Consider the following 24,877-nt stretch of genomic DNA (forward strand, 5'->3'; position numbering starts at 1 on the left):
CTAGAAAGAGAGGTTGCTAGTTTAAATACCTTTTATACAATTATCTTTGTATACAATGATAGTGTTCCCGGTCTACGGATGGAAGATAATAAACCTTTTATCTTCCATCCGTAGACTGGGAACACTATAGTATAGCAGGAGGTAAGGACAAGGGGTCATGTGATTCATTGCTTCGTGTTTTCACATCAAATTCGCAAAATCAATTAGTACTGACACCCACCAGAGGAAACAATATACTTGATCAAATAGCCATAAATTTATCCAGAGTCGTCCTAAATACAGCTACATTTGATGGACTTAGTGACCACAGATTAAGTTAGTTCAAATTAACTTGACTATGCAAAATCAGACACCTATAAGAAAACTTTGCTTGTTTGGCCGGGCCGATTACGAAGGATTAAGGCGTGACCTACAGCAGTCTAAATGGTACATTTAGAAAAGTAGTGGAAAAAGAGACATTGAGAGTTTGTGAAGTGCTTTTCTTGACTTCACTCGGGCTACAATAAAAAAACTCATACCTAGTAAATTTAAAAGTGACAGGAGGGAACCTAGATGGTACAACGTAGAGGAACGTAAAGCATTAGATTATCAAATAGCATGATAGTATTAAAAAACGAGGTGATCACACAAGGACGTGTCTCACAATAAACAAAATTAAATAATACATACATATAAAACAGCTAAGGCGTCAGCAAGAAAAATATGCCGCCAGGCGCAAATAGACTTTAAAAATAAAAGATAAGGTGAATATTTGGACGGTAACCAAAAAGCGTTTTGATCATATGTGCGCGAGGTTTAAGGAAACAAGTTGACAGTGCCATCCCTAAAAAGCAACGGGAAAGAACTTACCATCAGTTTGAAAAACCTAGAATATTAAACCACTATTTTCAAAGTTTTTTTAATAATAGTTCACAGGAGCAATCCGAGTCAATACCCGATCGCTAGCTTACCAAATGTTAGGATTTATTAGAAGGGTACTTGGTAAATGTGATGAAAAAGTCAAAGGGAAATGTTATCTGTCGTTGATTAGGCCTAGTTTAGAATATGCTACAAGTATATGGGATCCTCACGAAGTTGGATTATTGCCGAATTGGATCGCGTGCAGCGCAGAGGAGCTAGATTTGTAAAACGTTGTTAAGATAAACTTAGTAGCGTATCCAAAATATTAAAGCAGCTAGGCTGGGAATGGAGTGAATTTAACCTTCACGGAGTGAAGGTTAAATTACAGATTGTAGCTCTTACATAAATTGGAAGATCTATTTAGCAGTGATGTTGTAAATGTATTATTACCTCAGTCGTACTACTGTAGGAGAAACCATGCCAGTAAAATTAGAGAGATTAAGTGTAGAACAGATAGATTGAAGATGTAATTTTTTTCACGAACGACAGGGGATCATAATAAAATTTTTCGACCGCGGCAGTACCATGTTCGGGTAAAATGACTCTGATGTGTTTTCACCCCCTACCGCACACTCTAGCGGTGGCTCGCAGTGCATATAAATAAATACAACTCAATATCGCTCCCATGAACCCATGCCTGGAATTATAGGCAGGTAGCGGAGGTAGCACCCACAATGGTAATTGAATTTAATTTTTTGTCAATTATCATGCACTTCATCTTTTAGCCCCCCCATCCATCTCTATCGACAGATGTGGGAGAATTTGCAGGAGTGCGTGCCATTTCCCATCGTTCTCGTGATCTATCACCCTGCGATGCGGATGCCTTAGCGGAGTGAGGGAGGGGGTATGTGTAGAGCGTATTCTTTAATTACATTTCAACGAGGGAAATGACTCACTCGTCGTCCCAACCTTCCTCTGCCCATGAGCGGTTTCGGCACAAGTCCGCCAGCACGCTGGTTGAAGGGCAATGCCCAATGACGTGTGGATTCGCCCCACATCAACCTCTCACCCTGCGATGCTTTTTCGGAGGGAGAGGTGATGTTTAGGGAGTGTTCTCTGATTACTTAACAACCAGGGATAGAGAAGCTGTGCGAAACGACTCGTCCCAATCTTCCTCGGCCTAAGAGAGACGTGTCCTCCTGCCCGCTGCTTCAAAGGGTAATGCCCTGTGTCGTGGGATTCGTCCCAATCCCACTTCGCTGGTATAATTGGCGCACATGGGGAGCATCTCCGGTTGCTGGAATTCCATTTATCCGAAGTTTTAGTTATCTTCTTGAGGGACTCGGAGGGCATTAGTCAATCTCGTACCGAACCTGCTATTATAAGCAGTGAATTCAAGCTCATATGTAATATTATTCGCAAAAGTTGCAGAGTAAGCGATTAGCAATTATATTTACACAAAATTGGCATAAACATTATCCAGCGTAGGTATTCACGTTATGTAGTCACAACTCTAACAAATTTGTATGAAAAAATGAGTTAAATTAGCATTAAAAATGGAAGCATGTATATTGGTCGAGAACTGTTCTATTGAATTAAAAAATATCAAAGAGAATATTATTATTCCTGGAAACGATATCAATCAATATTTATTATGGTTAACGGTTTTTCTGACACATTTTTCATGTTTTGTACTTTTTATTCCTGTTTTTGCGTGTTTTTAAATCTGAGAGCTATCTCCTCTTGTCTTTTCTGCGGATTCCAAAAGTGCACTTTAGATATCTCAATCTGTTTCTGAAACTTTTCCAGCCTTAAATCCAGTACCAGCTCGAATAGTAGTCCCCGCTGCCTTTTCTCCTGTATTTACATTTGCGATTTGCAATTCATAGTTTTAATTTCCAGGGCTTCGAATGAAGTATTTAATATTAAGTAAGGCCCCATTCACTACTTCGGTGTACCACGTCAGACGCTATTACTTCAAAACGCGCCGTACGTTGTAATAAAACTATATTGAAATAGAACAAACCTAAGTTATTTCTTTGCTAGTAACTATTTTCAAATATATTTTAGGGAAATATTACAAATGCCGTTTACCGTAATTCATTTGAAAATATTGATATACTTTTCAGGAAAAATTGCGATGAATAAAGCCTATTGCAATTAAAGTCATGGGTACATAACTCAGTTCTTTGCAAGGTTACCGCATGTTGGCCAACTTTGACTGACGAGGCCTCAACAGAGACGAATTACTATGATTGTACGAGATCAAATTAAGCCATGGTATAATAAAATTTTATGTCATTCTTTGCCATTATTTTTGATATTTTCCCAGCAATAGATGTAATGAAGCGACGTGTTGCATCAGATTAGCCATTGAAAAAACATCTAGAAAAGTCACTGTGATTTTATTCCTACATCTACTTAATACCCCGCAAGCCACCGTAATAGCGTGTGGCGGGAGGTGTTAGGACACCACCCGTAATTAAGAAAGAAAAATAACCGTATGCAAAACCAACAAATTTATACAGTCCACAAACGAAACCTGGTAAACATTCATGCAAGAATAATTACACCCCACACATGCAAACACACAAACTACCAGCTAACACATAAATGTACCTGATTTCTTTGCTATGTTTAATTTTGTTCCGACATGTAATTTAAAAGTTTTTGATATTTCTAAATTAACTTTGGTTTTTTAATATCATGATATCTGATTGTTCTGGGAAAGAATAAGTATTTGAATCCATCTCCCTTATTTTATCTTTGTGGCCTGATCCACCTAAGCAGTGTGAAGCCATTACGAGTGTAATTTCTTTAGTGTCAACTATTTTGTTCTGAACCTTTCTAAAAGTTTACGTCTCGCTTGTTCTCTTCGTATCTCAAGTAGCTCCCAGCCTAAATCCCCTGAGAGACCTGTCACACTTGTGTTCTTATTATAACAATTTTTAACGAATCTGGCGGATTTTCTCTGGACTTTATCTATTTATTTTTGCAAAATGTTCTCCCAAGGATCCCAAATACTAGCGGCATATTCCAAATGAGGTGTAACTAGAGCAAAATAACATTTCTCTTTAACTTTTTCATTACATTTCTCCACCGCCCGTTTAATGAAGCCGAGTTTCTGTAAAGCGGATCCGCATATTGTCCTGATATGTGCTCCCCATGAAGGACGTGGTTTTAGAACTACCCGCAAATACTTATGTTACTTTTAAAGACTTCACGATTACTCGCAAGAGTCATACTTGAGAATTAATTTAATCTGAAATTTATGCTGAATAAAATTCAAAAGCTTCCTAAGGACACTACGTTGTGGAACATTCAATGTCACTCGCGTTTGAATGCAACAATTCAACAATTTCAGAGAGTAAAAATCATTCGCCTTGACTGGGATCCCAGTCAAGGCGAATGATTTTTTACACTCTGAAATTTTTGCATTGAAATGCACATTAGCGGATAACTCCGTTAAAAGTTACTGTTGCTGTTTCTTTGGAAATCACTCGCGTTTCTTTGGAAATGCTGCTCCTTTTACCCTTTATCAGACATGATGAAAAAAACTTTTCTATCTTACCTTCAGCTCACAACGAGGATATCGCTACTTTCACATTTCATTTCAACTTTTCTTTTAGTTTCAATTTAAGAAAATCTACCCTTGTCCAAAGACTGCTTAATGCTTCACGGAAGATATTTTCGTGTATTCTCTCCTTGCTTTTCAGTGAAACATGCTCTGCTATCTGAGCGCTTTTCAAAGGTCATGAGGATCAGCTGGACTGGGCGATTTGTTTTAGTATATTTTGTAGGTATGAAGTCTGCGATGCCCCCTTGCATGTAGACATCAGTATTAAAGATTCTTAGATGCTGGAAATACTTACATTTTCAATCATTTCAACTTTCATTCATTGACTCAATTCGTAAAAAAATTATTCTATTGGCAAAATTTTCAAAACAGCTTTATCGTAGATATAAATTTTTGTTTTGGTTCGATATATTTTTTTATTTCTACGTCAAAGTTAATATGAACGGATTTAAGGTCGCCTAAGCCCTCAACTTAGATAAATAAAGTATGAAATCTGGAATGTGCTTAAAAAATAGATTTGGGAAACTATTTCAAAGGGTTGGTATGCGCAAGGTCCGTCAAAAAGTGCTGTATGATGTAATTAAAGTGAATGGGTCTCAACGGAGGCTAATTAATATTATCACAGCAGATGAAATTAAGTTATGGCGTGATGAAATGTTGTCATTCTAACATTTTAGATATTTTACTGACAATAATTTTAATGAAGTTACGTGGTCTATTAGGTTATTAGCTATGTATTAGATTAGTCACTATAAGAACATCAGATGAAATCACTGACTCGGTAAAAAGTTGAACAGAAGAGAGTTTATCTTAAAACAATCTGCTAGGCTTTTAAAAATATTTTATTAAAATGCTATTCCATTTTTCACCATGAGCCACAAGGGATTCATTATTTTAATAGACAATGGTTTGTTCCTCAAACCACGCACTCACAGATACCTCTGCTCTTGCCATTCACTCCTGTTTAAAAAATTTGTTTCAAATTTTAGCTGACGCCAGCTAAAAAAGTATTGAGCCTTTAACCATCAAGCCAAATTTTTTGCTTCAAATATTTCATCGGTAAAATCAGTATGATAGCGTGCAGGTAATGTTATGTGAGGATGTGTTTGATATTTAAAAAATATTTCCGATCGAAAAAAAACACTGCAGCAGCATGCCTGGGGGAATCAATGGGATTTAACTGGTTATAGGACACGGAAAGATGAGAAAAATGGGATGATGGGCTTAAATACACTTGGGGTGTGGGGATACACTGAATGATGTTGAGGAAGTTGGAATGGCGCGTAAGAAGATGCGAAAATCTTCGGAAAGCAGGAGCCATAAAAGGAGCTTCTTTTCACAAGACGCCTCATTCCTCCGACTACTCCTCTTGAGTGTATCTGCTGCCTTTCTCTAGAATAAGAAGTAAGTGAACATTTGTGTTATTTATTTATTTGGCATTGAATCATTAAAATAACTGAACTAAAAATTAGGTATTTTTTGTCTCGAACATGTTGATCGGGAAAATAATATATAGTATATATATATATATAAAACATATGCAGCACGGCGACTGGAAGCAAAACCTCTTCCAATCCTTCTAGGGAAATTTCAAGTTTATGCCCAGCACTAATAATTCATAGATTCGTAATAACAAATGAAACATTTTGAATCATCCCAATTATTTTACTCGAACACAAAACTTCATTTATATCCACCACCACGAAAACCGTTCCCATGCATCACTCTTCACGAGAATAAAAAGTGCACCTTAATGACCCAATTAAGCGCCGGTGCTACATAACCTGCTGTCAAACTTTCAAATGAAATTATCGATTGAGGGGTAAATGGAGGGAAGGAGTCTTTGTAACGGATGCTTTTCTTGAAGAATATTCAGTCCATGAACTCAAAGTTTCAGAGCGAATGTAAACCATTTATCCCAAACAATAGGTCAAAGACTGAAATCAACTAATGTTTAGTTAAGTTTTCAAGTAACCTAACCCCAAAGAAATGAATGACATGAATGTTTACTTACTCTTCAATCAATGGTGTAAGACTGGCCTGAGACAGCGAGATGGAGCAGATTCAATCCAGAACAGGAAACGGAAGAATGAGGCTTTAAGCGACCAGAATTTCCTTTTAAGGCTCTCCCTAACCGAATATTTTCGCGTCATCTTAATTATTTCCCTCTCCTCAACACGCCACAGATATTCACCCATCTCCACATCAATTCGTATTTTTCCGTGTGTTCTAACCTATCCTTAATTCCATTTATTGCCTCAGGCATACTTAAACATTTTTTTTATTTCGATGATATCCTCACTCTAGAAGGCGCCAGTTTTAATCAAAGGTGAATGACATAGAATGTTTTTTTTAAGTTAATTGGGTGTCAAAATGATACTTTCCCAGGATTCCATAACGAAAAATGGAATTTAGAACAAATTAAAAGCACAGGAATTTTGAATTTTAAAAAATTACGGACTGTTTTAAACAAAACTCTTGTGCTCTTTCCGACTTTTTAAATAGCCGCTGACTTGACTTGCTGTTCTCTCAACGGTTAATCTAGTACAGCACTTCACATCATTAAATTTATTGTTGAGAAAACAACCTAATATAATGACAGAGAATGAAATAAAATTGCATCATGCAATAATTTTATTTCATCTCGGAAATGAAAATACGTAGTTATTCCACATATACTATATTTTATTATGCACGACCTAGGTTTCGACTAACAAACTAATAATCAGGACTTTTTAAGTCCAAACCTAGGTCGTGTATAATGAAATATACATGAAAGAAAAAAGTATTTTCGTTTCCGATATTAATCGCTTCCACAAAGTGACGCCTCAAACCATTCTATTTATTTCATCTGCCATAATCATGGTAAATAACTTCTGTTAAGACCTCGTCGGACAGCTCTGGCCACTTTGAGGCATCCTTGCAAATAACCGAGTTATGTATTCATGAATTAATGGTATCAGGCTATGTTTACAACAATTTTCCCTGAAAAGTATATGAATTACTTCAAATTGGTTACGGATATAGCAAAAGGCATTAGTAACATTTTTATTAAATATACTAAAAAACACTTGCTGTCAAGGAAATTGGGTCCTGAATGGGTATATCGAAGTAGTGAAGAGCTGCTGTACTTAATATTTTCTATATTAAACTTCAAATCAAAAACTATGAATAGCCGATCCCAAGAGCAAATACAGAAGAAAGCAGAATGAAGACTACTATTCTAGATGGTATTGAATTTAAAACTGGGAAAGTTTCAGGAACTGACCGGAATAAAGACTTGAGAATATCCAATCCAGTAATAATCATTGGCTTTTTTCAACTAATGTAAAGCTCTTTATCCATTTCGCTGCTTAAGTAATACATTTCCTCATTCGATTTGTCAGAATAATGAATGAAATAATGATTAAGGCAATTCACCTTTCACGCTTGCACCAATTGTAAGTAAAAATAATTGCCTTTTATATTGTTTCTCTGTAATATTTACTCATTCTATTACAAATGAGCTCGGAATTAACGCTTATAATAGAGAGCTTCGAGCCAGAAACACCCTCCAGGGATCTTAATTCAAAAACGAAAAAAATTGGAGCAATGGAATCTTTTGAGGTGTAAGACCCTCCGACGGGAGATGGGCGCCAAGTCGGTTAATGATACCCGGGACGTTGATGTGGGGCGAACCACACGCTATTGAGCATTGCCCTCCAACCGGCGTTCGGGCGGACACGTGCCCTTAAGTAGAGGAAGGTTGAAGGAAGGAGTGAGTAATTTCGCACATGCTCTCTATCGCACGTTGAAGCGTAATTGAAGAATAAGCCCTCTACTTCGCCTCCCCCTTCGCAAAAGTCTCCTCATCGCAGGTTAAGAGGTCATGAGAACGATGAGGAAAGACACGCGGACCTGCGAGTACTTCCAAATCTGTCGATGAAGATTGGTGGAGAGGTTAAAAGAAATATTGCATAACTTCATTGCAAATAATAAAAGTCAATTACTATAGTCGCTCTCTACTCAGACTCTGACGTACGGACGGGTGACCTTGAGGCCCGTATCATTAGTCTTATCCCAGAAAGCAGGAGAGCGTTGGTGATGATGGCAATGGTTGGAATGTTTGATGAGAAATTTCCACATCCCAATATTGGGAGTCTCTGAGGAATCACCCACGTCGTAAGTCTCAATGAGAAATTCAAACGCAGGAGACCCAAGAGAAGCCTCTGCGGTTGAGGTATTATTACGTATCTTAGAATAACGGAGTGTCAAAATTATGATAATGGGTTGAATCAATGCGGCTGGAAAATCACTTAGAGGAAACCTAATGATGAGATTTGTTACTGGTTTGGCATGAAACTTTTTTTATTTTACGGAACAACTGAAATCTAAAACAGCTGCTTCAGTGGGGGTTTTTTGACTGAGGTGTTTCGGAGCATTGCTTCAAAAAATGGTAAATAGCTTGTGGAAGTGGTATCCAAATTAAATTGATTGCGATGAAGACGGCAAATGCCTGTAATCTTGTCGTTGCGCTCCCCGGGCCTTAAATTCCGCGGCTGAAAAACGATCGGGAGATAACAGTTACGAGAAATTAAATCGGTGGTAAGAGGTAAGAAGAAATAAGAGTAAAGAAAATGGAGCTACACTCACCTTTTGACACCCCGGAGAAAGAATGTGCGAGGATGTCCGCTTTAGGTGTCCATGAGTATTCAAAGAATACACTGCTTTGTCACGTAAATCTTTATTATAACTTAATATATGTGCGTGTACATTGAAACACGAAAACCCGCCAAAGAGCGAACAAATATTCATTCTCATATATTAGATATAAAGAATAGGGGTAGGAATAAATATAAAAGACTTTTTAGTGACAGGCAGATGCTGGAGGAGACCAAACTTGTATGCATATGAATTGACTAAATAGTTTCATCGAAATAAATTTTTCCTCCAGAAAGGGTGTATTTTTTAACAAATTGACGTGATTGATACCTCTCCATTGTTCCAACTGCGAAAGATGCCGCAACAGTAACTTAGAAGTAACAGTAACAACAGTAACTTAAAAGTTCCTGTTGCGGGATCACCCGCAGTTGGAATTTGTCTAAGGTGTAAACAGCCTAAGTGTTTATAGTTGGCTTTAACCCCGTGGAGTGTGACGCGTCGCGCACGACTACGAATGCCTGTGACATTGTATGTACGGTATTTCGTCACAACATCTTGTTCCTTCAAAGCCCCCAAAATTTCAGAGTTTAAGAGGACGCATCGAATACTAAACTGGCTAAAGCACTCGACCGGACGTTGAAGAATCTGGGTTCGAATCCCGGTCAAGGCGAATGATTTTTACACTCTGAAATTGTTGCATTGCTCTCCATTTTTCTTAATTAGGTTCTGTTTAATACATGATTTCAGAAAAGTAATGACAAATAGAATTTGACAAATAACATATTCAATCGTCCAATAAAATCTTCTATCCTGATTACGGTAGCTAGATTTTTTCTTGGGTAAACCACCCTTAGATCCATATCATCCTAATATGGCGATGCTCGAATTTTCGAGAAATCGGCTACGAAAATACTGTGGTTTTGTAATAGTCTTCATTTGTCGTATTCGTAAAACCGCGTGCTCGTCAATTTGTATCCTTTCGTTATGACATCATTAAATGAACGAAGTTATGATTATCGGCATTTTAATTCCTTAAATTTGGTTAGTGTCTATAAGCTCATACTCGTAAACGCTGCATTGTTTGTGCCGGAACATTGTCACTTCTGGACACTTTTTAACACTATTTATGTGATATTGTTTTTTTTCTGTTCGACCTTTCCATGAAGCCTTCCTCATTTGCACTTACCTCATTTTGGTAATACTCGGAGATTATAATTAACTCATTCCATTTTTTGAGGCCTGATTTTTTGTGACGGTTGGCACCAACCGTAAGCTTAATGTTTGGGGTTTTTTGGTGTTATTCCAGAGCCCAGTTATATATTTCTATCTAATCTTCTCCTGTTCCTTCGATCTTGTTATTCGTCAAAAAAGTTTATCAGCCGGACGCTTCTGCTGCCGCTTTATCTGGAATACAAAAATCGCTCGTCACTTCTCGATGCCTTCCTGTGAATGATTTTCCTATCCGTCTGGTCGTCGGCGTGCCCTACAGGCGATTGTCACTTGTACATTGATATATGGCCGAAGGTCATATATCAATTTACAAGTGTATATCTTGCGCAATTTTACGAGGTGGCTTCACCAGATCCTCAAGTTAATGAATGCTTAATCCAGTTAACCAGATATTTAGCGTGACTATTAGAGCTCATTTTATCGAAAGGTTTTCAAGTCAAATAAGATAAGTTTACCCACATATCTCCCAAATGAATTAAAAGACAACTTTCTTCTCAATGTCATCGACTTTTGATCTTCATTGCTTTTCAATTTCTTATTTCTATTTTTTCCTTTAAATATTTACAATATAACAAAATACTTCATACTACGGATAATGTCCGCAGATAAATCGCGAATAAATCCTATTCTGCTGTGACCTTATACATTATTCCCGAAGGCAATTCTTTTTCTGCATAATTCTCGAAGCTTAATCCTGAAAAGCTCCTATCTCGTAGAGGGTTTCGATTTATATAATTTCAGCGGTTCAAAGAGTAGTTCTATTGTCACTTTTTGAACCGCTAAAATTATATCTATCCTTGTATCCTATTTTTACTCTACCTTCTTTATTGACTTTATCTTCTAAAATCCTGCCCGGAAGAAACCCGAACCCGATCCATCCACTGAGGAAACATACTCTTCTTCCCTTTTAAAGCTCTCTTTATTTAGGTGTAACAAATTCTTTGCATCCGTTTTTAAAAATTCATTATTTCGCGTGCATAGTCCAATTCATTCCGTCGTATATATCCGTTTTTTACTCATTCATGAGAACGTGTTTATTTGTGGTGTGGCGTTGATTAGGTAATCAGGTCAATATGTGCCTCTAGAGGATAGGTAGGCTTTAGGGGATCGGACAGGTACGAGGGATTGCCAGCGAGACAGGGAGGAAGCCGAATAAGTATTCGTGTATCTGTTGGCTGAAAGGTGACGGAGGGAAGGCATTTGAACGCCCCGGACGGTGAGCAAAGCGATGTCGTAGCGGACACACGTTCTGATTGCCTTTCAAAATTTTGGCCAACGACCTCCCAGACGGTGATAGATCCCTTTTGAGCAAAACTCTGGCTGCCACGAACAGAAACCTTGCACGTCCTAAAGGAAGCCAATGGAATCGCCGACGCGTCAAGCAGACCCGAAGGAGTGAACTTGGTCTGCTCGAGGATGACCTGAAGAGAGGAAGGAATCAAAACCACTCCGTAATCTAAATGAGCGCGCCTTAAGAATTAAAGGAATGGGATAATACATAAGGATACTTGGAAAAGATTACTCTTTCAGTGTTAATATCTTGCAAGGCGTTTGTATTTTGGAAGATACTTGCAGAAAATTTGAATTCCTTTTCATCACTTAGAGTTTTCCATTGACCAATATGTCGTGTGATGCCGTGCTCTTCGGCAGTTATTGGTTTGAAACCTTTCACCGGAAACTTCTCTAGTGACCATTGAGTTTTTATTGTTATCAATATCTTTCTCCTCTCCCGTGCACTCTTTTTTGTTGATATAAAAGTCAGGAAATAAAAGGGTTTTTGTGCACCTTGTGTAACAATGAATGTTATCAAACAAGAACATTGTGTTCCAACCAATTTCGTCAGATAGTTCGTTATTTTTGTCACATATTTGTATATCACATACTGTTCCATCAGCAAATGCTTTCCTCACTTCTCTCATTGGCCATGCGTTCAGCTATCTCTGCGACATTCTGTCGTCATCCCCCCCCCCTCCATCGTTCTACTCTGCTGTAAGTATTCCATTAATGCCACCCGCCTATCTCCCTCCTCCCCACCCTAATATACAGGTACATCCTTCCCCTAACTCTTCCCCTACCACCTTCCCGGCAGTTCAAAACCCCCTTTCTCCCAGTTCCCAGAAGTAGAATTCATCGGAGAGAACTTCAAAGGGGACATTGAATTTTTATTCAAGCTCTGGTTTCTGAAGGTGTGAGAAAGGTATACGGAATGCTTGGCCGTCGTAAAGGACGTAGCAAGAGTAACAAGAGCTCAATGATTCCTCAAATAAATCAAGTAAGGGTCCATTTATTCTAAAGTCTCGGTCCTTCTCCGGAAAAAACTTGAATATCAGAATTATATAGTTTAAATGCATTTCCCGCAATCAGCTAATTCTGCCCTGAACTCGAGTTCTTTCTCAATGACTGAGTAGTAAGTGTTTGGCTATTAGTTGTAAGAAGAGTACCTGATTTTCGTATCCCAATTTCAGATGACTTGTTCAAGTAGTTAATTTTACGACGATAATAGCAGAATCTTATAAATAATAGACAGAAGCTTTCCTCTAAAAAAGCTTATGCTTACTTGTTTCATGCCTTGCAGCCACCTCAGCTTGAACTTCAACCAGTCGATCATACGAGAACATACTCGTATTACTTGGAGGACACCCAAATACTTCCTCTGCGGAAGAATGCATCGCATCGGAAATTCGTCAAATCGAGAGCCACGCTTCGAAGCGAGAGGACGGGAGATTGCTCGTGTGATCAGCTGATACCAACGAGATCTCACTTTTCTCAAGTTCTGGGTGACATTATTACGCTGTCTGTATTTGACGCCCGCGAAAGAGGAATTGAATGCTACCCAAGGATATCCCAGTGCACTGCACAGTCCGTCGGATGGGACGCAGTTGACTCATCGCACTTCCGAGGTGGGATTGGCAATGCTGCTTCACCTCCGCCTAAACCTTCCCTCTCCCTCTCCTCTGACCCTCCATCCAACCCACCCTCTCCGTAATGTACAAGATTCCATGACTTTACGTAATAAACTCAAAGAAAACTAAGGAAATTATCAGATTCGTACTGCTAACTAAAGAATAGTAGTTGCCAACGCATTTATTTTACCGAGTTCCTGATGAAATTTTCCTTACAGCATTTTATCGCCAATTTAATTGGAACTTGCAAATTATTTTCCGAGTCGCAAGGCATTAGCATCATCTTTGGTGTTACGGCATATGCGCATTTGTGTAGTCATGGGCTAACAATGGGACCCAAGTCTGGATTCACTGAATGGTAACACGATGGCTCGTTTAATGACGCGCACGCATTTCTGGAGGGGCACGCAATTCCAATGTTGGCTAGTGAGTGACCTTTGAGGCAAGCTTTCGGCGAGGAAGGGAGCGGTTAACTGTAGGACTCCCTTTCGCTCCAGTGCAAAGCCCTGCGAAGGTACGCGAAATGCGCACTTTGGGAATTGAAATGGACTAACAATTCCCTCCGCCTCCTCTTCCATCGTCCCAATTCGATTTCACTATCTCTCGTGAGAAGTCTCCCACTCAATATACCCCCCCTATCCTCCCCCGCCTTCTCCCAAAGTCCCCCCTTACTTACCGACAGGCATTTGGTCTCGCCAGTTCGCTTTGAGAGCCGGGATGAGCCAGCCGATCAAAGCGGATGGACTCATCGCTCTCCCGGAGTTCGTAGTACCCGCGAGGGCATATCGTCTAGGAACTCTGGAGAGAAGACTAAAGCGGTCGAATTTACGGACAGCTGTATATCATCGGTGAGTGGCGATTTCATACAAAACCTCGTGCAAACATACAGTGGTAGATTAGCCTTAATCGTAAAAGTATTCAGTGTATCAAGTTTCTGATTGACAGGTTTCCATTATCTAGATCTTATTGACGGTAGCATGTTGGTACGTATGTAGTCGGCCTACAAAAATTATTTTGAAATGTGCTCTCTGTCACTGGCATCCGTATATACTACATACACTGATCAAAGGGTTGAAGTACGCGGTAAATTCGATCTTCATCTTGACTCATTTGTCGTTGGTTATTGCCCAGGAGATATCGATGATGGTCCCGTAATTGTCATCCCTGGCGATCGGGATGATGCGGTGGGTAACGTACTGACTTCCTACCCAGAGGGTCCCCGGTTGAATCCTATAGGTGGCAGGTATTTTTCAGTGGTCTCTCGATCCCTACGATGACGGTGCGTTGTGGAGAGCACTTTGAGCGAGTACACCGCCCGTCGTTTCAGACATTAAACTGCGGAGCCCTTGGCGCCTTTCGTTGGGGGTGGACTACTCCCGGCGACAGGTTTCTTTCCACCCTTCCTCCTTTCTCATCCACGCCTAATGGCGCTAATGACCTCTGCTTTTGGCCAACTCCCCGGCCCCAAACACGGCCTCGGTAGCTTTCAATTCTTGCGTGAACCCAAATTGAAATTTCGATTTGCAACTTCCAATTCTTCGTCATTGTAGACGTTCCTCAATTTATAATCTAATTACCTCTGGTTTACCCCTCTCTTTGCATGTGATTTGAAATGGGGAGGGACTGCAGATTCGATCGCGTGTTAAGTGGATAAAAATTCAACCTGAATTTTGTAGTTCATTCCTTCGTACGCCACGGCGGCACCCTAATTAGTATCGCGCTCGCCATCCAAGTACAGAGGCTGTAGCTCAAATCGAGCGTCGGGTTTGCGAGTGACTGGAATGTATTTCCCAGGAATCCTTAGAAGGAAAACAAAGCAACCGTCCCTGCGCGTTGAAGGTCGGCGATTTTAGCCACCACCTACTTAATTTTGTCAGTCTTAAGAAAACACTAATTTGAAATTGCTTTCTCTGCAGATACGCTTCAGTTGAGGTCACTTTAAGGCTGAAACATGTCAAGCTTCCATCGCCATGACATCTTAGGCCTATTGCAGGAAAATCACCTGAAAAAATCTCCACCTGCTGCCGAGAGGAGAAAATATGGGTAAAATCTAAACCTAAATTGAAAAACCTAAGTTTGCTCTGGCTAGACTGAGATAATTTTCCAAGTATTTGAACTCACTTCCCAAGTGTTATAAGTAAGATGATGAATTATTTATATTTTGTCTTAGCAAGGAGAAATGGTCTAAACGTTGACACTGTAATAGAGCCGAGAATAGAAGATTACTATGTATTTTACACAAAATTTTACATTTGCGACTAGTTTCAATGCAAAGTCATAATCCTTGGGTACCTTAAGATGACGTCTGTGTGTTGAAATTAGATGCAGCAAATAAAAGTTTTGTGGGAAATACATTGCTCATTCTCCTTTTATTCAAAAATAAATTTCCTCTTAATCAAGGCTGATTTTGAGTGTATTAGAGGGGAGAGCGTTGGTCAAGACAGGTGGCTCTAGGAATATATGTAGTAGGCATGTTGGTTGGAATGAAGGTGGAATGAACGTGGAACAGAAGGATTTATTGTAGCATGTGGTGTCAGGTATTCTTTTTTGGCAACGTTGTGAAGTGAAGCAGCTGTATTTTGGTGTCTTTCCAATGCCAACTTTTATTTAATGCTGAACTAATATATTATTTAAAAGTTAGTTTTATTGGTGATTTCCACATTTTTCGGGCTGCGTCCGCGTATGTCGTTTAAAAGTACAACAGTTTCGCCAGCTATCCTGCTGGCGTCCTCAGGTCAAGGATGAAAAGAAGCTTGTTGTCCCGTCTTATATAGGAAAAATCCGGCGCCAATACCGGGAAATTTCTTGGCCAATCAGGGAACGTCCTCATATTTGCGCGGGATTATTCGTTTCCACGCACTGTGGAGTGGATATCCATCCTCTCTGTTAAAATTTTTTGGCCTTTTAACGATTTCAATGGCCTCTCTGATTATTCTCTGGAAGTATTTTCCTTCTTTCGCTATTATTTTAGCGTCGTCGAAGAGAATAGAGTGTCCAGGTTCACTCCAGGCGTGCTCAGCGATGGCCGATGCTCTAAACTGTTTGGCCTTGGTTGCCCTCTGGTGTTCACTCATGCGTGTTTTCAGCGCTCTGCACGTTTCACCGATGTACCATTTGCCACAGGAGCATGGCACTTGGTACACGCCTTCTGATATTAACGGTGAAATTCCATCCTTGGGTCCGGGTAGGCCATCGCTGAGCACGCCTGGAGTGAACCTGGACACTCTATTCTCTTCGACGACGCTAAAATAATAGCGAAAGAAGGAAAATACTTCCAGAGAATAATCAGAGAGGCCATTGAAATCGTTAAAAGGCCAAAAAATTTTAACAGAGAGGATGGATATCCACTCCACAGTGCGTGGAAACGAATAATCCCGCGCAAATATGAGGACGTTCCCTGATTGGCCAAGAAATTTCCCGGTATTGGCGCCGGATTTTTCCTATATAAGACGGGACAACAAGCTTCTTTTCATCCTTGACCTGAGGACGCCAGCAGGATAGCTGGCGAAACTGTTGTACTTTTAAACGACATACGCGGACGCAGCCCGAAAAATGTGGAAATCACCTACTCATCGCCGCGGAAACCTTCGAACGAACAGTTAGTTTTATTATTTATTAATATTAGTTACAAGTATGTATTACCTTTTATTGTGAAATATTTTACCTAATGTGAAAATCATTCCACAATGTTCTTTTCAGAGTACAATTGCCCACGTGGAAAGCATCACCTTTTTGGAAAAACAATCCAAGTAACCGAAGAAGCCAATTTGTAATCCTCCCAATGATGCAGGATTGTTGAGATCTTATTATTTATTGAAAAATTAATTTTTCAAATTTCATCATTAAATCAACATAATCTTTGATGAAAATTTAGTGTGAAATTATTTCTTATGGGGTGTGGTAGCCAAGGAAATTTCAGTTTAACTGTGACAGGTGAGGCCTGATTCCTGGTGACTTTGGAAAAGTCCCAGCTTCATCGTAATTCTATTATTTTTAGGTACTTCTTACCAAGTACTTCTTCATTTGTTTTCTTCTCTGTCCATTTCACCTTCTCCATTCTTCTCCACACCCACATTTCAAAAACCTCCAATCTAAGTCCATCCTCCTGTTTCAATGACCACGTTTCCGCACCGTACATAGTTACGCTCCATATCAAAGTTTTTAAGAGTCTTTACTTGATATCCCTACTCAATGTCCCCGTCATCAACGCCCTCCTATTTGTGAAAGCCTCTTGCAATTCTTCTCCTTACGTCCCTACTACTTTGACCGTGTTGGTCCAAAGCACTACCGAGATACGTAAACTGTTCTACCTGCTCTAGTTTTTGCCCTCTTATTTTAATGGTTAGCTTAGCCTTTTTCTTTCTAGAAAATCGCATAACCTTTGTTTTATTAATATAGATTTTCATCCCATCCCTGTTGCACTGAATTTCCAATTCACTAAGCAATGCTTGCAGCCCCTTGGCTGACTGACAAACTGGCTGGGTCATCAACAAACCTAACTGATTTACCGAATTCCCCGCCAACTTTCTTTCCTACCTCCAGTTCTTCCCATGCCTCTTTGATCATTTCCTCTGTATACAGGTTGAGCATATGGTGATAATGGGCAACCCTGCCTTACACCTCTTCCTAATACTGCCTATCCGGACTCCCCGTTCCCCACCCGCACCTGAGCAGTCTGAGACATGTAAAGGTTGCGGATTAGCCTCCTTTCTCTCCAATCTATTCCTATTTTCTGCAATATACTCATTAGTTTTTCCCAGTTCACTCGATCAAAAGCTTTATCGAAATATACGAAACAGGCAAATGTTTGTGGTGTGTGGAATATCATTGTTAACAAGCAAAGTGTTCTGAACTGAACACTTTGATGTACACTATTTGGTTCCAGCAGAACAGTATCTAGAGGTATTAAAACTCTCGTATCATTCTAATTTTTTTTAAGGGGAATTATGTAGAATAGAGCTCTGGGGATCATCTGTATGCATGTTGTACAAAGTTATCTTCAACCATATTAAACCCTTACTCAAAAAATTTAAATTCTCTTACCATTTCTTCCATGTAATATGTATATATTTGCCATGTTTGTCTTAATCATAACCTCCACATGAGTTATCATAAACCAGCAATTTCATTTAAACCCCAATGGTAATAAGTGTAATAATTTAAGAGAAAACAATACCCAACTCGTTGAAAATGAGTGGTAAATTGTGGTTTCCAATTGAAACTTGGGAAATTATTTCTAATGGTGTTATTTTTCATTGAATAAATTTTTAAATAACAAAAAATTGTAATGCTTGTCTTTGCATTTCATGGTTCTCCATCTGCGTTGGTTGTCTTTTGGCAACAACAATTTTGCTGGCCATCCTGGTGGCTGGTCAGTGAAATGCCAGCATTCTGATGGAGAACCCAGAAATGCCAGGTCATCTAGAGTGGCTGAGTTTTCCCCTCTTTCATTCTTGTCTCCCCCTCTCTCATCCTAACCCTCCCTGTCCTAGGTGGGAATCATAGTGACCCATTACACTTGCTTGCTCTCCACCACTTCCCACGCCCGCATCTTCCAGCTCTTTATTCCCTGTATTCTTTCATCTTGCCTTTTTGCCTTCATTGCTTTCTTCTGTTCCTGGTAGCCTTCCTCCTATCGAGCAGGGCATGAGTGGAGTGCTCTGGAGGGATTCTGTTCATGGCTGTGGATGAAGGAGTAGTAAATGTCTGAGTGAGGGAAGATTGAGCCGCTCCAGTGGGTCAATGGAAATACTGGATGCTGCTCCAAATATTCCAGGTGGGTTTGAATGAGTTTCATCAACCTAGCCGTCAATTTATACTATATCTTAGTAATCGATCAGAAGGGATTTTTTGAAAGATGATGATTGTACAGCTCACAATGAACAATTTCATTCACTTTCCTCACCTCATAATATTTATATTTTAATTTCGGGTTTCTCCAAATATATCAACCAGGATTTCATTCAGGGGTCACTTAACAGTATGTAAAATTTTGGTTTTCTAGACAACCACGTCGCATCAATCTATTGGGAATATTAATGTAATATGTACACCAAATGTTTGGAGCAGTTACATGGCAAGGAATGGCAGATAAGTCGCTCATTCTTCTCTCTTTTCATGTACTTAAATTAAAATTTCTTTCCAAGTGAAGATAATTACTCATAGTAGAGTTTTATATGTTATTTAAAACTGATGCCATGTAATAATGACCTCGTAAAATATTTGTAACTTATAGTTGTTACATAAAATCAAATTTTTTAGAATGTTTTTGCATTCTTAGTAACTGCCCAAATAACATGAATTCAACAAAGGAGATCAGGTTGGTGGGACTGCTAGGGTATTGCCTTCCCATGCTGAAGGCCTGGGCTTGAATCATAGTGGTGGTATAACTTTTTTAAGATATCGTGATCCCTACTTTGGTGCCGTACACTATAATGGAGTAATCCATCCATCAAATGGAGCATTAAATTGTGACACCTTGGTGTCTTTCCCTAGTAGTAGTGCTGTAGACTAATGCTGACAATGGTGTCCTTCCTCCCTCCCCATTACCAGATTGCTATCCTAGGGTATTTATTTGAGCACAAACGAGACGATTCATGAACTTCTACCTCCAATATTGGTCATGGAGATGAACCTATTCTGGGATTCTTTTGTTTGCTTTTCTTAAAGTGATCAATGCAGATTAAAATGTAATATTTCAGATATTTCTATCAGGTCTGAGAGGCATCACATCAAGCGTGCCTACCTGTGCAAGCTACGCAGCTTCTTTTTAACCAGAACTCTGTCAGCCCAAATGTATGTACTGACTGATAGCTTGTGCAATGATTTGTACCACTCCACCAACCTATTATTACTATTTACAAAGTATCATCACATTATTCTGTCATCTTCAGCTACATGTGGGCAAATGTGCCTACTACTACAGAAATATAAATATAGATTCATGCCCAAAATATAACTGGGAGAAGTGCAGTACTTCATTGTACTTGTTTAAGTATTTGGTAGTCATCTTGGGATAGATTTTGTGGGAATAAATTTAATGAGTTAATCATAGACTCTGAGTAAATCAAATTTTAATGAATTTTCATTATGTTGCATTTCATAGTAATTGAAATAATGTTACTGACAATGTAATCAGCTTGTAGTTGTCTCTAAAATTAAAAATTTTTAATGGTAAATTACTTTCATATAGGTATGAAGTATAACGAGCCTTATGTTGATTAAGGGATTGTGGTTAGGATATTTTCTCTCCGATGAGTTCAAGGATACTTGGGGCACTTGTTCTGAGGAATAAAGGAGCTGGTTAGAGAGAGTTATTTTTAGAAAAGGCTAAACTAATCAGAGTATACATTAAATTCAATGCCCTTCATGGACCCATAGTGATGATGTGAAGATGTCTCTAGTTTTCCTTAGTTTTGGCTGTTTGAATTTTCACTTCCATGAGTTGGTTAGCTTACTTGTATGATTTCTGTGGCCTCAATAATGAGTTCAAGTTAGAACCAGCTCTCAATGGCCATTAATTTTGCCTCTCCAAATTACATGCCGAGCAAAGGCTACTCTGCACATATTATGCAATCGCCACTAAAGAGAATTATTTGTTTTTTCCATGCCTCTATATTGTTACTGCAAGTGACAGTTGAGTTCTGTATGAATGAACAATGTTAGACTTGTCACATTGACCTTCCAACTCGCAAATGCCTACTGGGATGTTTTTCATTATAAAACTCTTTGAATTAATTGCAAAATACTTTCAGACCAGATAGACCAAAGCAGTGGAACACCCAGGATGACTAATTCATCATTTCAGGGTCATTGCCTAACCCTCGGTTACTGCAATGAACATCTTAAACCTTTCGCTTACCTATTTGCTTACCTCTGTATCAGCCCCTTCTCTCCACATCTTTCTTTCAAATCTTTGCTTTTTTTCTGTACTAGCCTATTTTTCAATACCTTGTTTGCTTGGTCATATTTTCCAAGGAAGTCAGTTCACCTGCCACAGAATCTCACTGGAAGGTAATCTGTAATGGACAAATGTTTTGCCTTCCAAGTGATGTATCCTGGAACTCTCATTTCTGTATTAAAAGCAATGATTAATTATTGTTTGTTTATTCTGAAATTTCACGGTTATTAACAAACTCCTCTTTCTGACACTAACGTAGACTCGTCTGGTGTGAAAATTATTACTTTATCTGAGTTGAGAGAATTATTCAATCTTACTTATCCAAAGGGATCATTGAGTTACAAATCAGTTGTCTTTAGACCTTACTCAGGTTTTCATGGACCTATGGATTGTGACCCCAAATGGAGCTTTGAAGGATTTTACTTATGTGGGATTGCCAGCTGAAATACACAAAAAGTGATAATGGTTTTTAAGTCATTAGGAGTTCAATCAGCATCATAGTTTGAATAATATCATAATTTAAAATATTTGATAAAACCCATTAAGACAATCCAATATGCAAATTTTCTGCCACTTCTAAGAGGGAAAAATTCTTTGCTACTCCCAGCAATACTCGCCTTCAATATATCCTCCAAAGGTGTTGGTTTATGGTTGGTTAATAGTTTAGCACTGAAATGCTGTTTTATTTGAATAGCTTTGGGACTGAGGGGCATGACCTAAGTTATTTTCGTAAAAGGCTGAATGGAGAAGGCAGAAGATAAGGTTGAAGACTTATCACGGGACTTAAGATGGACCAAATGAGATGCAGTTGGTAGGGCACACTCTCTATCACAGGTTATTTTTCTCCATTCCTTCCATTTCTCTCTATTGCATTTCCTGTCTTATCTAAGCCCTTCATCACCACAATTCATCGAGAGAACATTGGTGATAGATGGTGGTTTGGTGCTGTATGATTATGAATTGTCCTACAGCTGCTTCTGAACCCTGATTGTTGCAGTAGAACAATGGTAAAAGTGAGCAATTGTAGTGGTTTCATGTTTTGCAGTATTTATGGCAATAGTGGTGAAATTTTTAAGGAAGTGGGTCTCACTATTGATAAAATAAATCCAAATATATAAAGATTGTTTATAACTTGATTATCCCCGTTGAAAGTGCTCAATTAAATTTCTTTTCCTCCTTGTTGAGAACATGCATTTTATGAAAGTTCATAAGTTATGATTACAATTACTTTATTGAAATGAACTTGAAAATATTCAATGAATACAAAACACTACTTGCATGAGTTTTGTAAAAAGTGGACATTTTGAGTAAAAATTCAGTGGCCGACTAGGACATAAGATTAACCAAGATTCAGGCATAAATTATATCTCAGATTATTCCAGGGGTTATCACATTTTCATGTGAACCTTGGGTTGCTTCCTTGTGTGATACCTCCAGAAAGATATAAATGTCATTTAAATAGTAGAATTTTTCTACCTGATGAATTGAATGATAAATATGGTAACTGTGGCAATGCTAAGTTTCATCTGTTGAAACAAGGATAGATTCTTAAATGTACATTCCAAAATTGATAATAGACAATAATGAATTGAAATGATGGTTGCACCTGTATGAAAAGTTTCTTTCCTGTCAAGACTGTCTACTTTCTGTGTGAGAAACTGCTACATTGATCTGAAATCAAAACAATGCATTCTACTTGAAGGCTGGTGTGATGAGAGAGATATACTTAAATTAATAAATATTATTTGTAACATGTGTGAAATTCACACAATAGGATAATAACATAGGGCTAGTGCAGTTCCCTGAGCCAGCTCTGGTTTCCCAGGGAGATCTGGTTAAATGGCAAATTGCACATGTAATCAATCAGTCCTTAAGTCTATGAAGAATTTTGAAAGAGTGTTTTCAAATATGCACATTTGTTATGCTAAATTTTGTTTTAAATCATCATAAAAGATATTGTTTACAGAAACAGTTAGTGCCAGCTTGTAAACCAACTTCTTCCATCATTTGTGATAAGGGTCAAAAATTTTCCCTACTAAGAGTAATGGAAGAAATCAAAAGAATATATGGAGAGCATAGGGAGAGGTGGTAGTCCGGTAGTGGTGCTGGACTGCTGACTAGAGGGCCCAGGTTCAATTGAAGTCATACCTCTTAGGCAACCTAAGCTCCACCCAAGCTGTTTTTTTGGGTACCAGATCTTCCTGAGAAACCATAACCGGCACAGGGAAAGGCACTACTGACCCCCCCCCCCCCCTCCCCCAACTGGTTGGTCAATGCCTTTCCCTGTGAATGTGTGAATTTAACACACCATTGGGCTTAGTATTGAGTTAACTCTACCATCACTAACAAAACAGACCCTTGTGCTGTTTACTATGATTTCTTGAGATTTATATCACAGTGGTGCCTAGCATCCCAAGTATTTAGTGGTTCTTCATGGCGTGGATTGATTATGCTTTGGTTTTTATAATTATTAGATTTATCCCCATCTGATGTAATCCAATCTTTAACATGAAATATGTAAATAAAGACTTTTCCTATCTATTTGTGGCGTGATGAAATATTTAAGTCAGCCATTCATTTTTTAACTGCCAGAAACCAGCTGCAAGCGGCAGACCAAATGAACAGAAAGGTAGGTGCCTGTGGTTGGGAATATATGAATATCAACTGATAAAATTGAAGTGCGATTTAATGTGTTAAATTATTCAAGCTGGAAAAACAGTAAACAAACACCAATGAGTTTATTGCAATAAAGTAACCTTAGTGAAGAATTTGTTGAGTGGCTCTTCAAAATGGAGACCCATGAAACCCAAATCACTCGCTCATTTTTAGACGGCTTACTTTAGTTAGATCTTTATTCCAATATTCAGTTGCCAAGTATAAAGGTTCTCCAATCCTTCCAAAGGCTTTTTCTCTTTTTTCCACTCCAGTTTCTCGAGGTTCAAATTCTAACCTTTTCAAGCTGGTATAGAAATTTTAATGGTTGGACCCTACTTGCTGTATTTAATTTTTTTTATCACTTTCTGCAATATTGCTGAAAATGATTTGTTCTCAAATATTTGTTCTAAAATTAAAAAATTGCTTATATTTAGTAAAATATTTTTTCACTTAATTTTTCATATTTTCAATTCTTCATTCGTGTGTTAATTTTCAGACCATTCTAAAAGTTCAGTTGTGTGTGATGTAATTTGAAACAATCTAAACAGGCCTGCATTACAGTTAGGGCACGAATACATAATCTTTACTTTCACCTCTCGCTAAGCATACCTGACATCTGTAAGGCCTGGTCTTCTTCTCTGTCCAAGGTATCTCTTCAACTAAGTGCCACTCGACCAAACTTCCTCACTAGAACTTGTGCTATCAGATCCAATGCTCACTTCATTTTCTTCGCCCAAATCTTCTTCTAAACTCTCTGTCATCTTAGCTTTAAAAAAGCTTATCCCTCTTGGAATAGATTGGGTGCTATACAAAAGACTTTTTTACTTCTATTTCTCAAGAAAGAAATCTAACAACTGAGACAAGACAGCAGTGGTGAGGCCATTTGACCTTGCAACTGTTATGAAGAAACAATGAAAGAATGATGAATGAATGGTTCCAGAGAAATTTCATAGTGAGACCTTGTCAAGCAATAAAGTAATTCAGAACCTGGGAACAGTGTAAATGCAAAGAACTCCCTCATCTCATAAGGGCAGACTTGCTAGGTTTATTTTCCCTGTAGTGCCTTTTCCTGTAGTCAAAACAGAATCATTGGGAAGAGTCATTATTTAAGAGGCCAAAGGTCATCACAGT

General features: G+C 38.7%; 1 long non-coding RNA gene across 1 annotated transcript; it reads left to right on the forward strand.

Annotated features, from left to right (window-relative positions):
* Positions 1 to 13,930: 13,930 nt before the first annotated feature.
* LOC139698080 (uncharacterized) lies at positions 13,931 to 16,985 on the forward strand. Its single transcript, XR_011702844.1, has 3 exons — positions 13,931 to 14,039; positions 15,108 to 15,234; positions 16,891 to 16,985. It is a non-coding gene; the product is annotated as an uncharacterized lncRNA (long non-coding RNA).
* Positions 16,986 to 24,877: the final 7,892 nt, after the last annotated feature.

Source organism: Hetaerina americana, unplaced genomic scaffold (genome assembly GCF_022747635.1).
Source record: "Hetaerina americana unplaced genomic scaffold, ioHetAmer1.1.p SCAF_8, whole genome shotgun sequence".
Lineage (NCBI taxonomy): Eukaryota > Metazoa > Arthropoda > Insecta > Odonata > Calopterygidae > Hetaerina > Hetaerina americana.